Genomic DNA, 12,981 nt, shown 5'->3' with positions numbered 1-12,981 from the left:
TGTCAATATGGTTCATTTTGTAACTGTAATTGGAAAGATTCTCGACTTTGTGTTTCTTAAAGGCGTGACGTAATTAGAGAAAACGTATGTATTTTAAGGGACACTAGTCTGTACTTCATTATTCCTGTTTATTGCTATTATACGAGTTTTTTTTTTTATAGTTTTACTTGTATATACTATTTAAATCTACTATTCTATTTATTATGTTTAAGTGGGAGATGTCAAAGAAAGCTATATTTATAATTTTCATTTGTAAGGTCAATAAGGTCCATTTTATTAAGTAAATTTATAAGATGCTCGACCTTATGTTTCTTAAATAAGTGACGTAATTAGAGAAAACGTGTGTCTTTTAAGGAACACTAACCTATACTTCATTAATCTGGTTATTGTTGTTATACAAGTTTTCCGGTGTATATACTATTTAAATCTACTATTTTGTGTTGTATAATACTATGTTTGAATGGTAGAACTAAGAGAAAGAGCCATATTTGTAATGTTTACATGTAAGGTCAATATGGTCTAGTCTGTAACTGTAATTTGAAGGATTTTCAATCTTTTGTTTCTTAGCAAGTGACGTAATTAGAGAAAACGAATCTTCTTTAAGGGAGACTAAACAACAATGAATTATTCCTCCTTATTCTTAATATTGCAGATATTTGGGTAGTTTTAGGCGAATATTCTATTTAGACGTAGTGTTTTGTAATGTGCAGCAGTACTAGATGCCACACTGAAGTGGTAGAAGTGAGAGAAGAAGCCTTATTTATGAAATGTGACAGAAAACCTAACAATGAATGGAGGGTGAACAAGGAGGAGCGACAGAGGGAAGAAAGGGGCAAACAACAGGAACAAAAGGAACAACACGAATAGGAGAGAGAGAACAGGAGGAGGAGGAGGAGGAGGAGGAAGAGAAACTGAAAGATACGGAAGAGAAGGAGGAGCACGAGGAAGAGGAAGAGGAAGAAGAGGAAAACAGAAAGAAAAACTTCGATGACAAAACTCTCTCTCTCTCTCTCTCTCTCTCTCTCTCTCTCTCTCTCTCTCTCTCTCTCTCTCTCTCTCTCTCTCTCTCTCTCTCTCTCTCTCTCTCTCTCTCTCAGGTTAAGAACGTGGCGAGGCGAAGGTTTACCCCGGCGGCCATCTTTGTTTTGGGAATGGTCTTGTTCTATTGGATGAACAGAACTGTGAGGTTAGTAGTAGTAGTAGTAGTTGTTGTTGTTGTAGTAGTAGTAATAGTAGTAATAATAGTAGTAGTAGAGAGAGAGAGAGAAAAAGAGAAAAAAATGGATTAAGAGGAAGAAGAGGAGGAGAAGGAGGAGGAAGAAAAAGAAGAAGAAGAAGAAAACGAGGAGGAGAGGAAGAATAAGGGTATCAGAGGAGAAAGAGGAGGAGAAGGAGGAAGAGGAGGATAAAGAGGAGGAGGAGGAGGAAAAGAAAGACAAAGAAGAGGAGGGGGAGGAAGAAAAGAAGGAGGAGGATTAGGAAGAGGAGGTGGTTGAGGAGGAGGAGGAGGAGGAGGAGGAGGAGGAGGAGGAGGAGGAGGAAAAGAAAGAGAAAAAGAAGAAGAAGAAGAAGAAGAAGAAGAAGAAGAAGAAGAAGAAAGGCTATTAGAAGATGAGGAGGAGGAAGAAGAAGAGGAGGATGAGGAAAAAGAGGAGGAGGAAAAGAAAGAAGAAGAAGAAGAAGAAGAAGAAGAAGAAGAAGAAGAAGAAGGTGGTAGTAGTAGTAGTAGTAGTAGTAGTAGCAAAAGGAGGAGGAGGAGAGAAAACTGATGAAAAATAAATCAAAAATAAAAATACAACAACAACAACAACAACAACAACAACAACAACAACAACAACAACAACAACAACAGCAGCAGCATCAGCAGCAACAGTACATGTAAACATTTATAGATAGGCCTACACTGGGTTAAGAAAGGCGGCAAATATTTCCCTTATACTAAATGAAACCTGGCTCGCTCTTACCGTAGACTTTTCACTGGGCAACGGCAGATGATCACAAGTGAACACAAACAACGTGCATGGACATTCCTTTCTGCTTTATTCTAGTAGTAGTAGTAGTAATAGTAGTAGTAGTAGTAGTAGTAGTAGTAGTAGTAATAGTAGTAGTAGTAGTAGTAAAAGTAGTAGTAGTAGTAGTAGTAGTAGTAATAGTAGTAGTAGTAACCTAACCTATAACCACCACCACCACCACCACCTCACCTTTCTTCACCAACCACAATTGCAGGACGGCGAGTTGTGGTTTTAGAGACTGTGGTAGTGTGGTGTGGGGCGTGAGTGACTGCGGGCGTGGCGAGGGCGTGGCCGTGCTCTGCTCCGCCCCGGTGAGTGGAAGCAATGTTGGTAATTACGAATGTTGGTTAATAATTGTAGTTTTTGGAGTGTTGGTTGATAATTGTGGTAGTTTTTAAAATGTTGGTAGTTAGGAATCTTGGTTAATAGTTTTGGTAGCCTCTCTCTCTCTCTCTCTCTCTCTCTCTCTCTCTCTCTCTCTCTCTCTCTCTCTCTCTCTCTCTCTCTCTCTCTCTCTCTCTCTCTCTCTCTCTCTCTCTCTCTCTCTCTCTCTCTCTCTCTCTCTCTCTCTCTCTCTCTCTCTCTCTGTAATTTCTTCTAATTCTCAATTATATTTCCTGTTATTATTATTATCATTGTTGTTGTTGTTGTTGTCGTTGTTGTCGTTGTTGTTGTTGTTGAAGGAGGTGCAGAATCGCGGGTTGGGAAAGGAACAGGAGTTTCTCCCCTGAGTGTTCTTCACAGACCTGGCAGACACAGCCGTCCAGCTCAAAGGGACGCTGGAGCAATAGTTTCCTGTCCTGAGGGGTGCTGATTGGTCCCCGGTCTTGTCTTCCGTCTTCTGATTGGCTCGTGCGTCGCCCTCGTGGGTTATGCGTGTTGCTACGTGACTGGTGCTCGCCTCCCCCGCCATCCATGGCGACCGTGCCGCCACACCAGCCACCCACTCTTTTATCGATGTCTTTTTAGTAGTTGTTAAGTATCTTGATCTTATTGCTTTTCTGTGCTGTTTACTCACTTTGTTAAATAGCCGCAATAGTTTCCCTGTGTTGCCAGATTTCCGCTTTGTGTTCGCCCAGCCGCGTTGCCAGATCTCTGCCTATCTCACCGTAATATTGTCAGTGTCACCCACCACAGGGAATGTCGTGCAATACACTTCTCTCCGCCATGTTGGTTCCTGCGGCGGTCACTGTGCACCTGTTCCTGTCACCGAGTGTTGTGGTGAGTGTGTGTGTGCGTTAGGTGTGAGTGGTGGACAGGTAATAAGAGTGCTTCACGTCTGGACCAGCCCTCTTACTGGCGACAATTTCCTGAGCTTTTCTCCCCAGGATGTGAAGCAATAAACCCATCTAGTACGCATGTCAAGGGAAGGAGCTTTGTGTGTGTTCCTTCTCATCCTCCAACAACTCATCACTGTATATATGCGCACCGCTTTTACAAACAATGCCATCACCACTGCAGATCTTGTTCTGTATCGTGACCACTCAACAGATGCATACAGTCCTCATGATTTGTGTGCTTTCCTGTACACTATGAATCTCACAGTCTTCCTGCACCAGTGACCACACCGTCTGCTCTTCAATTTCGTTTTCGCTTGGGTATTCTCGCTCACTCGCTTCATCTCCTCCTCCTCCTCCTCCTCCCCCTCCCCCTCCTCCTCATGTTCCCCTTGTCCTTCCTCCTCCTTCCTTTTCTCTTCCTTCTTTCTGTGTCCGTCTCCTTTTTTTCTACATAAACAAAGGAGAGAGAGAGAGAGAGAGAGAGAGAGAGAGAAAGAGAGAGAGAGAGAGAGAGAGAGAGAGAGAGAGAGAGAGAGAGAGAGAGAGAGAGAGTAAATGCTAACTCTCTCTCTCTCTCTCTCTCTCTCTCTCCTCTCTCTCTCTCTCTCTCTCTCTCTCTCTCTCTCTCTCTCTCTCTCTCTCTCTCTCTCCTCTCTCTCTCTCTCTCTCTCGTCAATTTTGGTGAAGACAATGACAAGGTGGGTGAATGAGGTTGAGTCATTACATTAGGAAAAAGTTGTACAATGTTTTCTCTGTGTGCATTTTCCTTCTCTTAAATGCTTCTAAATATTACCTGCATTGCTTCCAGTCATGTGAACTGTTGCTTCCCGCACTGAAAGGCTCAATGGCTAGGATAGTGTGCTGCTGCTGGTGGTGTTCTGTCACACGTGCAGGGAGGGCGGACTGACTGTGCCTGCCTGTGTTACCCTGAAGGTTGGGAGGGCAAGAGTCACCTGGGTACCGAGGCAGGAAGTGATGTTTTGCTGTGTACGTTGAGTTACACCTGTAGAGAACGTGCCACGCGTGATGCAGGTTAGGAAGGTTATTACAGACAAAGACAGCTGCCGAGTGTGACTGGACAGCTGCGCATCAGGCAACACGTGCAGATAGTTCACGAGGATTTAGCTGAAAGATTCAAATTGATAAAACTAAAGCGAATTGCAATATTGATGCTGAGACGAGGAAAAATGTTGCCATGGATGAAGAAACTGTAGTCTGCAATAAAGAGATTGGCGTGAGTGTATCAGGCAGCAGGGAGTGAGAAGGTGAAGCTTGCGTTGCCTTAGGGAATCCAAACTTGGTGTGCAGTTTGAAAGGAAGGAACAGCAAAGTATTAGAACAGGTGGGTGTGACACGGGATGAAGCTAATGAGGTGCTGGGATTGGGGAAAGCTGGAAAAATGGTACGTTACGTCAAGTTAGGCTAGGTTAAGTTAGGCTAGGTTAGGTTAGGTTAGGTTAGCCTAGGTTAGGTTAGGCTACGTTGAGTTAAGTCAGTGTACGAGTAGCTGTACTATTGAAAACTTACACACACACGCACTCACACACACACACACACACACACACACACACACACACACACACACACACACACACACACACACACACACACACACACACACACACACACACACACACACACACACACACACACACACACACACACACACACACACACACACACACACACACACACACACACACACACAGTTATCACCAGTTATCAATGCAGGATATGCCAGATAGTGAACAGGTGTTTAGAGCAGATGAGTATGAGAAGCTGACGGATATTTCCATAACTAGGGAGATAGTGGAGCAGGAGATAGATAGGCTAAAAAAGTTCAAGTCACCAGGACCTGATGAAATATATCCCAGAGTACTTAAGGAATGTAAAAAGATTATTAGTGAGCCGTTAGTTTCTGTCTTTAGGAAATCACTGGAGTCGGGTGAGGTACCAGACATGTGGAGGCAGGCTAATGTAGTACCCATCTTTAAGAAAGGGGATAAAACTTTAGCGTCTAATTATAGACCTGTCAGCTTAACTTCAGTTGTAGGTAAAATGTTAGAGTCAATAATAGCCAGGAACATTAGGGAACATTTAGACAAACATAACTTGATAAATCAGTCACAGCATGGCTTCACGAAAGGGAAGTCTTGCCTGACAAACTTGTTAAGTTTTTACAGTAAGGTGTACGAGGCAGTAGATAATGGTGATAGTTATGATATCTTATATCTGGACTTTAGTAAAGCATTCGACAAGGTGCCCCATCAAAGGCTCCTGAGAAAGGTTAGGGCGCACGGGATAGATGGGAAGGTGTTAGGTTGGATAGGGTCATGGCTTGGTAACAGGCGACAGAGAGTGCTAATAAACGGCTCGAAATCCGAGTGGGGTCATGTCATTAGTGGGGTGCCACAGGGATCAGTATTAGGGCCATTATTATTTCTAATATATATCAATGACTTGGATAGTGGAATTAGTAGCGATGTTAGTAAATTTGCGGATGACACAAAGATAGGTAGATTAATTAGGTCAGAAGCGGATGCCATCGCCTTGCAGACAGACTTAGATAGAATGAATGAATGGACGGATAGATGGCAAATGCAATTTAATATCAATAAATGCAAAGTGCTTAGCGTAGGTAGAGGAAACCCACACAATAGGTACACATTAAACACCCAAACTCTGGTAGGTACAGGGTACGAGAAAGATTTAGGAGTTATAGTTAGCTCTGAACTCCGTCTAGGGAAACAATGCATAGAAGCCAGAAACAAGGCAAATAGGGTACTAGGATTCATTTTTAGGAGTGTTAAAAGTAGAAGGCCGGAAGTAATATTAAAGTTATACTTGGCGCTGGTCAGACCTCATCTAGACTACGCTGTGCAGTTCTGGTCCCCACATTACAGGAAAGATATAGGTCTATTAGAATCAGTACAGAGGAGAATGACTAAAAGGATACAGGGGATGAGGAGTATTCCTTACGAAGCGAGGTTGAAGCGGTTAAATTTACATTCTCTAGAGAGACGTAGGTTAAGAGGGGACCTGATAGAAGTCTTTAAGTGGTATAAGGGTTATAACAAGGGAGATGTAAGCAAAATTCTTAGGATCAGCAACCAGGGTAGAACAAGAAATAACGGGTTCAAGCTTGAAAAATTTAGGTTTAGGAAGGAGATAGGAAAAAATTGGTTCTCAAATAGAGTGGTAGATGAGTGGAACGGACTCAGTAATCATGTAGTTAGTGCTAGGACACTAGAGAGCTTTAAGAGAAGATTAGACAAGTTTATGGATGGGGATAGCAGATGGAAATAGGTAGGTGTGTTTCATACAGGGACTGCCACGTGTAAGCCTGGTCGCTTCTTGCAGCTTCCCTTATTTCTTATGTTCTTATGTTCTTATGTTCACCACTAGCCAGCAGGTCTTCCTTGCTAGAGGAGATACACAAGAACTAAAGAAATGTAAACTCGCACAAATTCACACAAACTCGCCCAATCTCACACAGACTCGCACGAACTCGCACAATCTCACACAGATTCGCACATTCTCACACAAACTCGTACAATCTCACACAAACTCGCACAATCTCACACAAACTCACACAAACTCACACAATCTCGCACAAACTCGCACAAACTCACACAGACTTGCAGAACAGAACAGAACAACAGAACGGATAGGAAGTTTGTGAAGGGTGAACAGGGAAAATGAGAGAGTAAGAGATTGAATGTTTGTAAGCAGACCCAGCTTTGACCTCACTGAACGTTTCCCTTTGTGTCTCACAACACAAGGGGGCAGTCACAGCCTGCCCTCTAAAGACAACTCTCTTCCTCCACACAAAACTACAAGCACCTAATAACACACACACCCTTCACTCAAAAATTTTAAAATCATCATGGCGACTCCTACACCAGCCTCGGAGTCCCCATCTGGGGAGGGAACCATAAATGTCCCCAGGTCGGACTGCCTTTCTGTTGACGACCCTAAGTGTCTTGACACCCCCCTCAACTTTTTCTTCATTAACTTCTGCAACATTCGCGGTCTAAGATCTAATTTTCAATCTGTAGAACAACACCTCTCCTCTTCTAAACCTCATCTTCTTTTCCTCACTGAAACTCAGGTGTCTGAGGCAACTGACAGTAGCCCCTTTTCTGTTCCCTCCTACTTTCTCTATCCTCATTTTCGATCCAAAGCTGGATGCTGCATTTATGTGCGCAATGACTTAACCTGCTCTCGTGCCCACGCGCTTGAATCTTCCGAGTTTTCCACCATCTGGCTACGACTACAGAGTCACTCTCATATTAAATTTATCTGTGCTGTATACCTCTCTCCTAACTCCTCTGACTATAAGAAATTCTTTGACTACTTAACTTCCAAAGTGGAGCACATTCTGACCCTCTTCCCTTTTGCAGAGATCTCCATTCTTGGAGACTTCAATGTTCACCACCAGCTTTGGCTTTCCTCTCCCTTCACTGACCATCCTGGTGAACTAGCCTACAACTTTGCTATCCTCCATGACCTAGAGCAATTGGTGCAACACCCTACTCGTATTCCTGACCGTCTTGGAGATACGCCCAACATTCTTGACCTTTTCCTGACCTCTAATCCTTCTGCTTATGCTGTCACCCTTTCTTCTCTGTTGGGCTCCTCCGATCACAATCTCATATCTTTATCTTGTCCTATCACTCCAATCCCTCCTCAGGATTCCCCTAAGCGAAGGTGCCTCTGGCGTTTTGCCTCTGCTAGTTGGGGGGACCTGAGGAGGTATTTTGCTGATTTTCCTTGGAATGACTACTGCTTCCGTGTCAGAGACCCGTCTTTGTGTGCTGAGCGCATAACAGAGGTGATAGTGTCTGGCATGGAGGCGTACATTCCTCACTCTTTTTCTCGTCCTAAACCTTCTAAACCTTGGTTTAACACAGCTTGTTCTCGTGCTATACATGATAGAGAGGTGGCCCACAAAAGGTACTTAAGCCTTCCATCACCAGAATCTCATGCACTTTATATTTCTGCCCGGAACCATGCCAAGTCTGTTCTCCAACTAGCCAAAAACTCCTTCATTAACAGAAAATGTCAAAACCTTTCAAAATCTAACTCCCTTCGTGATTTCTGGCATCTAGCCAAAAATATCTCCAATAACTTTGCTTCTTCATCTTTCCCTCCTCTATTTCAACCAGATGGCACCACTGCTATCACATCTATTTCTAAAGCTGAACTCTTTGCTCAAACCTTTGCTAAAAACTCTACCTTGGACGATTCCGGGCTTGTTCCTCCCTCTCCTCCACCCTCTGACTACTTCATGCCATCTATTAAAATTCTTCGCAATGATGTTTTCCATGCCCTCGCTGGCCTAAACCCTCGGAAGGCTTATGGACCATATGGGGTCCCTCCTATTGTTCTCCGAAACTGTGCCTCCGTGCTTGCACCTTGCCTAGTCAAACTCTTTCAGCTCTGTCTGTCAACATCTACCTTTCCTTCTTGCTGGAAGTTTGCCTACATTCAACCTGTTCCTAAAAAGGGTGACCGTTCTAATCCCTCAAACTACCGTCCTATTGCTTTAATTTCCTGCCTATCTAAAGTTTTTGAATTAATCCTCAACAGGAAGATTCTTAAACATCTATCACTTCACAACCTTCTATCTGATCGCCAGTATGGGTTCCGTCAAGGCCGCTCTACTGGTGATCTTCTGGCTTTCCTTACTGAGTCTTGGTCATCCTCTTTTAGAGATTTTGGTGAAACTTTTGCTGTTGCCTTGGACATATCAAAAGCTTTTGATAGAGTCTGGCACAAAGCTTTGATTTCCAAACTACCCTCCTACGGTTTCTATCCTTCTCTCTGTAACTTCATCTCAAGTTTCCTTTCTGACCGTTCTATTGCTGCTGTGGTAGACGGTCACTGTTCTTCTCCTAAATCTATTAACAGTGGTGTTCCTCAGGGTTCTGTCCTGTCACCCACTCTCTACTTATTATTCATTAATGATCTTCTAAACCAAACTTCTTGTCCTATCCACTCCTACGCTGATGATACCACCCTGCACTTTTCCACATCTTTTCATAGACGTCCAACCCTTCAGGAGGTAAACATATCACGCAGGGAAGCCACAGAACGCCTGACTTCTGATCTTTCTAAAATTTCTGATTGGGGCAGAGCAAACTTGGTATTGTTCAATGCCTCAAAAACTCAATTCCTCCATCTATCAACTCGACACAATCTTCCAGACAACTATCCCCTCTTCTTCAATGACACTCAACTGTCCCCCTCTTCTACACTGAACATCCTCGGTCTGTCCCTTACTTATAATCTGAACTGGAAACTTCACATCTCATCTTTAGCTAAAACAGCTTCTATGAAGTTAGGTGTTCTGAGACGTCTCCGCCAGTTTTTCTCACCCCGCCAGCTGCTAACTCTGTACAAGGGCCTTATCCGTCCATGTATGGAGTATGCTTCACATGTCTGGGGGGGTTCCACTCATACTGCTCTTCTAGACAGGGTGGAATCAAAAGCTTTTCGTCTCATCAACTCCTCTCCTCTAACTGACTGTCTTCAGCCTCTCTCTCACCGCCGCAATGTTGCATCTCTAGCTGTCTTTTACCGCTATTTTCATGCTAACTGCTCTTCTGATCTTGCTAACTGCATGCCTCCCCTCCTTCCGCGGCCTCGCTGCACAAGACTTTCTTCTTTCTCTCACCCCTCTTCTGTCCACCTCTCTAACGCAAGAGTTAACCAGTATTCTCAATCATTCATCCCTTTCTCTGGTAAACTCTGGAACTCCCTGCCTGCTTCTGTATTTCCACCTTCCTATGACTTGAATTCCTTCAAGAGGGAGGTTTCAAGACACTTATCCACCAGTTTTTGACCACTGCTTTGACCCTTTTATGGGACTGGCATTTCAGTGGGCATTTTTTTTTATTAGATTTTTGTTGCCCTTGGCCAGTGTCCTTCCTACATAAAAAAAAAAAAAAAAAACCACATTGATTCTCTTGTTTTGTTGACTAATATTGAGACAAACTTGCAAAACTTCCATTAAGAGACAAGAGCGTTGATATGCTGACGTCACTGAGGACCTCCTGACTGACTGCACTAGAAAACGGGAAGCCGATGCTCTGTTATGGGTAGTGGTGGGGTAACTCACGATAAAAGAACGCAAGAACAAAAAAATAAATGAATAGATAAATAAGGGTTGGTGCAGGAAGCCATCAGACCTTCACGTGGCACTCCCTATATAAAGCACACCATTCTGTCTAATCTTTTAAAGCTCCCTAGTGACTCAGCACCCACAGCCACATTACGGAGTCCACCTATTCATCCACCACTCTGTCTAAGAACCAGTTCCCTGCTGTCTATTTCTTAAACATATTTTTTTTTTTTTCAAGTTTGCACCATTACCTGCAGCCTTACCCTGATTAGAGAGCCTGGACATTTTACCTTTGTTACCCTTGAAATATTGAGGATGTATCTTGCGTTTTCTATGGTTGCGTTAAAAAGAAAATGTGTATTAGTACTATCATAATTTTTCTCAAACCCTTTACTGCTGGCGATAGTCTTACATGTTCACGTGCGCTGACTATTCTGACTATCAGGTGGCTCTCGGGCTATCAGCCTACAAGGAGCCGTGAAAGTTACCAAAAACAACTATTTCGCTGATAGTAGTAGTAGTAGTAGAAGTAGTAGTAGTAGTAGTAGTAGTAGTAGTAGTAGTAGTAGTAGTAGTAGTAGTAGTAGTAGTAGAAATCTCCTCCTCCTTTTTCTCTCCCTTTTTTCTATCTATGTGTGTGTGTGTGTGTGTGTGTGTGTGTGTGTGTGTGTGTGTGTGTGTGAGAGAGAGAGAGAGAGAGAGAGAGAGAGAGAGAGAGAGAGAGAATTATCTTATCGTTAATTAATTCTCTCTCTCTCTCTCTCTCTCTCTCTCTCTCTCTCTCTCTCTCTCTCTCTCTCTCTCTCTCTCTCTGGGGAGGTAGACAGAATAGTGGTGAAAGGCTGAGAATACTGGTTAACTCTTGCAGTGGGGAGGTGGACAGAATAGTGGTGAAAGACTGAGAATACTGGTTAACTCTTGCAGTGGGGAGGTGGACAGAATAGTGGTGTGTTAACTAGTAAGGGATTCACCAACAGTAAAAGTGACTGAGATTTGCATAATTCTCCTTTTGTTTAATATTCACAATTATGAGATGTATGAAATTTGAAGCTTTCCTTTGATTTTCTTGTGGTATAGAAAAGACTGGTTGGCTGCACCTCCGTTAATGGCTAATTCATTGAGTTGGAAGCGTTCTGTGGCTACAATGATAATCTCGTCTCTTTTTTTTTTTTATATAAGATTGTGAATATTTAGCATTGGTGTATAATCTATGTATTCCTTAGGGTTTTTACTTATATTTTGTACCGTGTTTTTTTTTTCTTTAATATTGCTTGTGTGGAGAGGTTCCTTGAGGGGTGGTGTGTGTGTGTGTGTGTGTGTGTGTGTGTGTGTGTGTGTGTGTGTGTGTGTGTGTGTGTGTGTGTGTGTGTGTGTGTGTGTGTGTGTGTGTGTGTGTGTGTGTGTGTGTTAGGATGATTACATGTGTGGCTGGAAGAAAGTAGTCCCCCCGAGCTATCTGTGTGTGACTCTTCTTGGTGCTGCAGGAGTGAATAGACATCAAGAAAGCCTGGCGGTGACATTACTAACAGAAATGGATAGAAAATATATAGCTACTGCTAAATGTTTTTCATTTTCTTTTGTAGTTGTATAAGAAAACGTAATTTTTTATGGGAGACACAAGAATATTAAGCAGTATCCAGATTTTCCGACATATTAAGGCAACTTACCCATTCGTAATTTTTGTACAACATTTTCACATATACCAGAAGAAAGAGAAGAGGTGGCAGACATTTAAATGCCGATGAACCAAAATTATAAATGTTTTCAGATGGAGCAAATGCAATCTTGCTTAACCCAACACATGAGAAAGCATTAATCGCGTCCAGTGAATTTTACTTTGATGATAATACATTATCAGATATATATGACGAAAGCACACTACTACTTATACTACTACTACTGCTACTACTACTCACAAAACAAATATGAATAAAACACCCAGCATGGCGGAGGAGAAAACAGCAAATATCTTCAGTGTTACAACTATTACAATACCACAGCATCCATATTATCTGTTCCGTTCTCTCTCTCTTTATCTCTCCTCCTCCTCCTAACCTAACTACTAGTGCTGCTACTACTATTACTACTATTAACCTAACCCTTTATTCTCCATCAGATATGCATCAACCATCACCAGCAGCAGTAGCAGCAGCAGCATGGCAGTAGTAGCAGGAGTAGTGAATGGTCACACGTATGTGGTGACTACTTGGACTATCAGGCCGCCCTTGTAGTGTGCTGGACTATTGGTCAACAATGAGCCGAGAAAGTTACTTAGTACAACAATTTCGGCGATAGTAGTGGCTGTAAGTAGTAGTAGTAGTTGTAGTAATAGTACTAGTAATAGTAGTTATGCGTGTAATGTCAATATGGTCCATTTTGTAACTGTAATTGCAAAGATTCTCGACTTTGTTTCTTAAAGGCGTGACGTAATTAGAGAAAACGTATATATTTTAAGGGACACTAGTCTGTACTTCATTATTTCTGTTAATTGCTATTATACGAGTTTTTTTTATAATTTTTCTTGTATATACTATTTAAATCTACTATTCTGTGATGTTTAATA

The sequence above is a fragment of the Scylla paramamosain genome, unplaced genomic scaffold (genome assembly GCF_035594125.1).
Source record: "Scylla paramamosain isolate STU-SP2022 unplaced genomic scaffold, ASM3559412v1 Contig53, whole genome shotgun sequence".
In the NCBI taxonomy this organism is placed as follows: domain Eukaryota; kingdom Metazoa; phylum Arthropoda; class Malacostraca; order Decapoda; family Portunidae; genus Scylla; species Scylla paramamosain.
Note: the sequence above shows the minus strand (reverse complement) of the source record.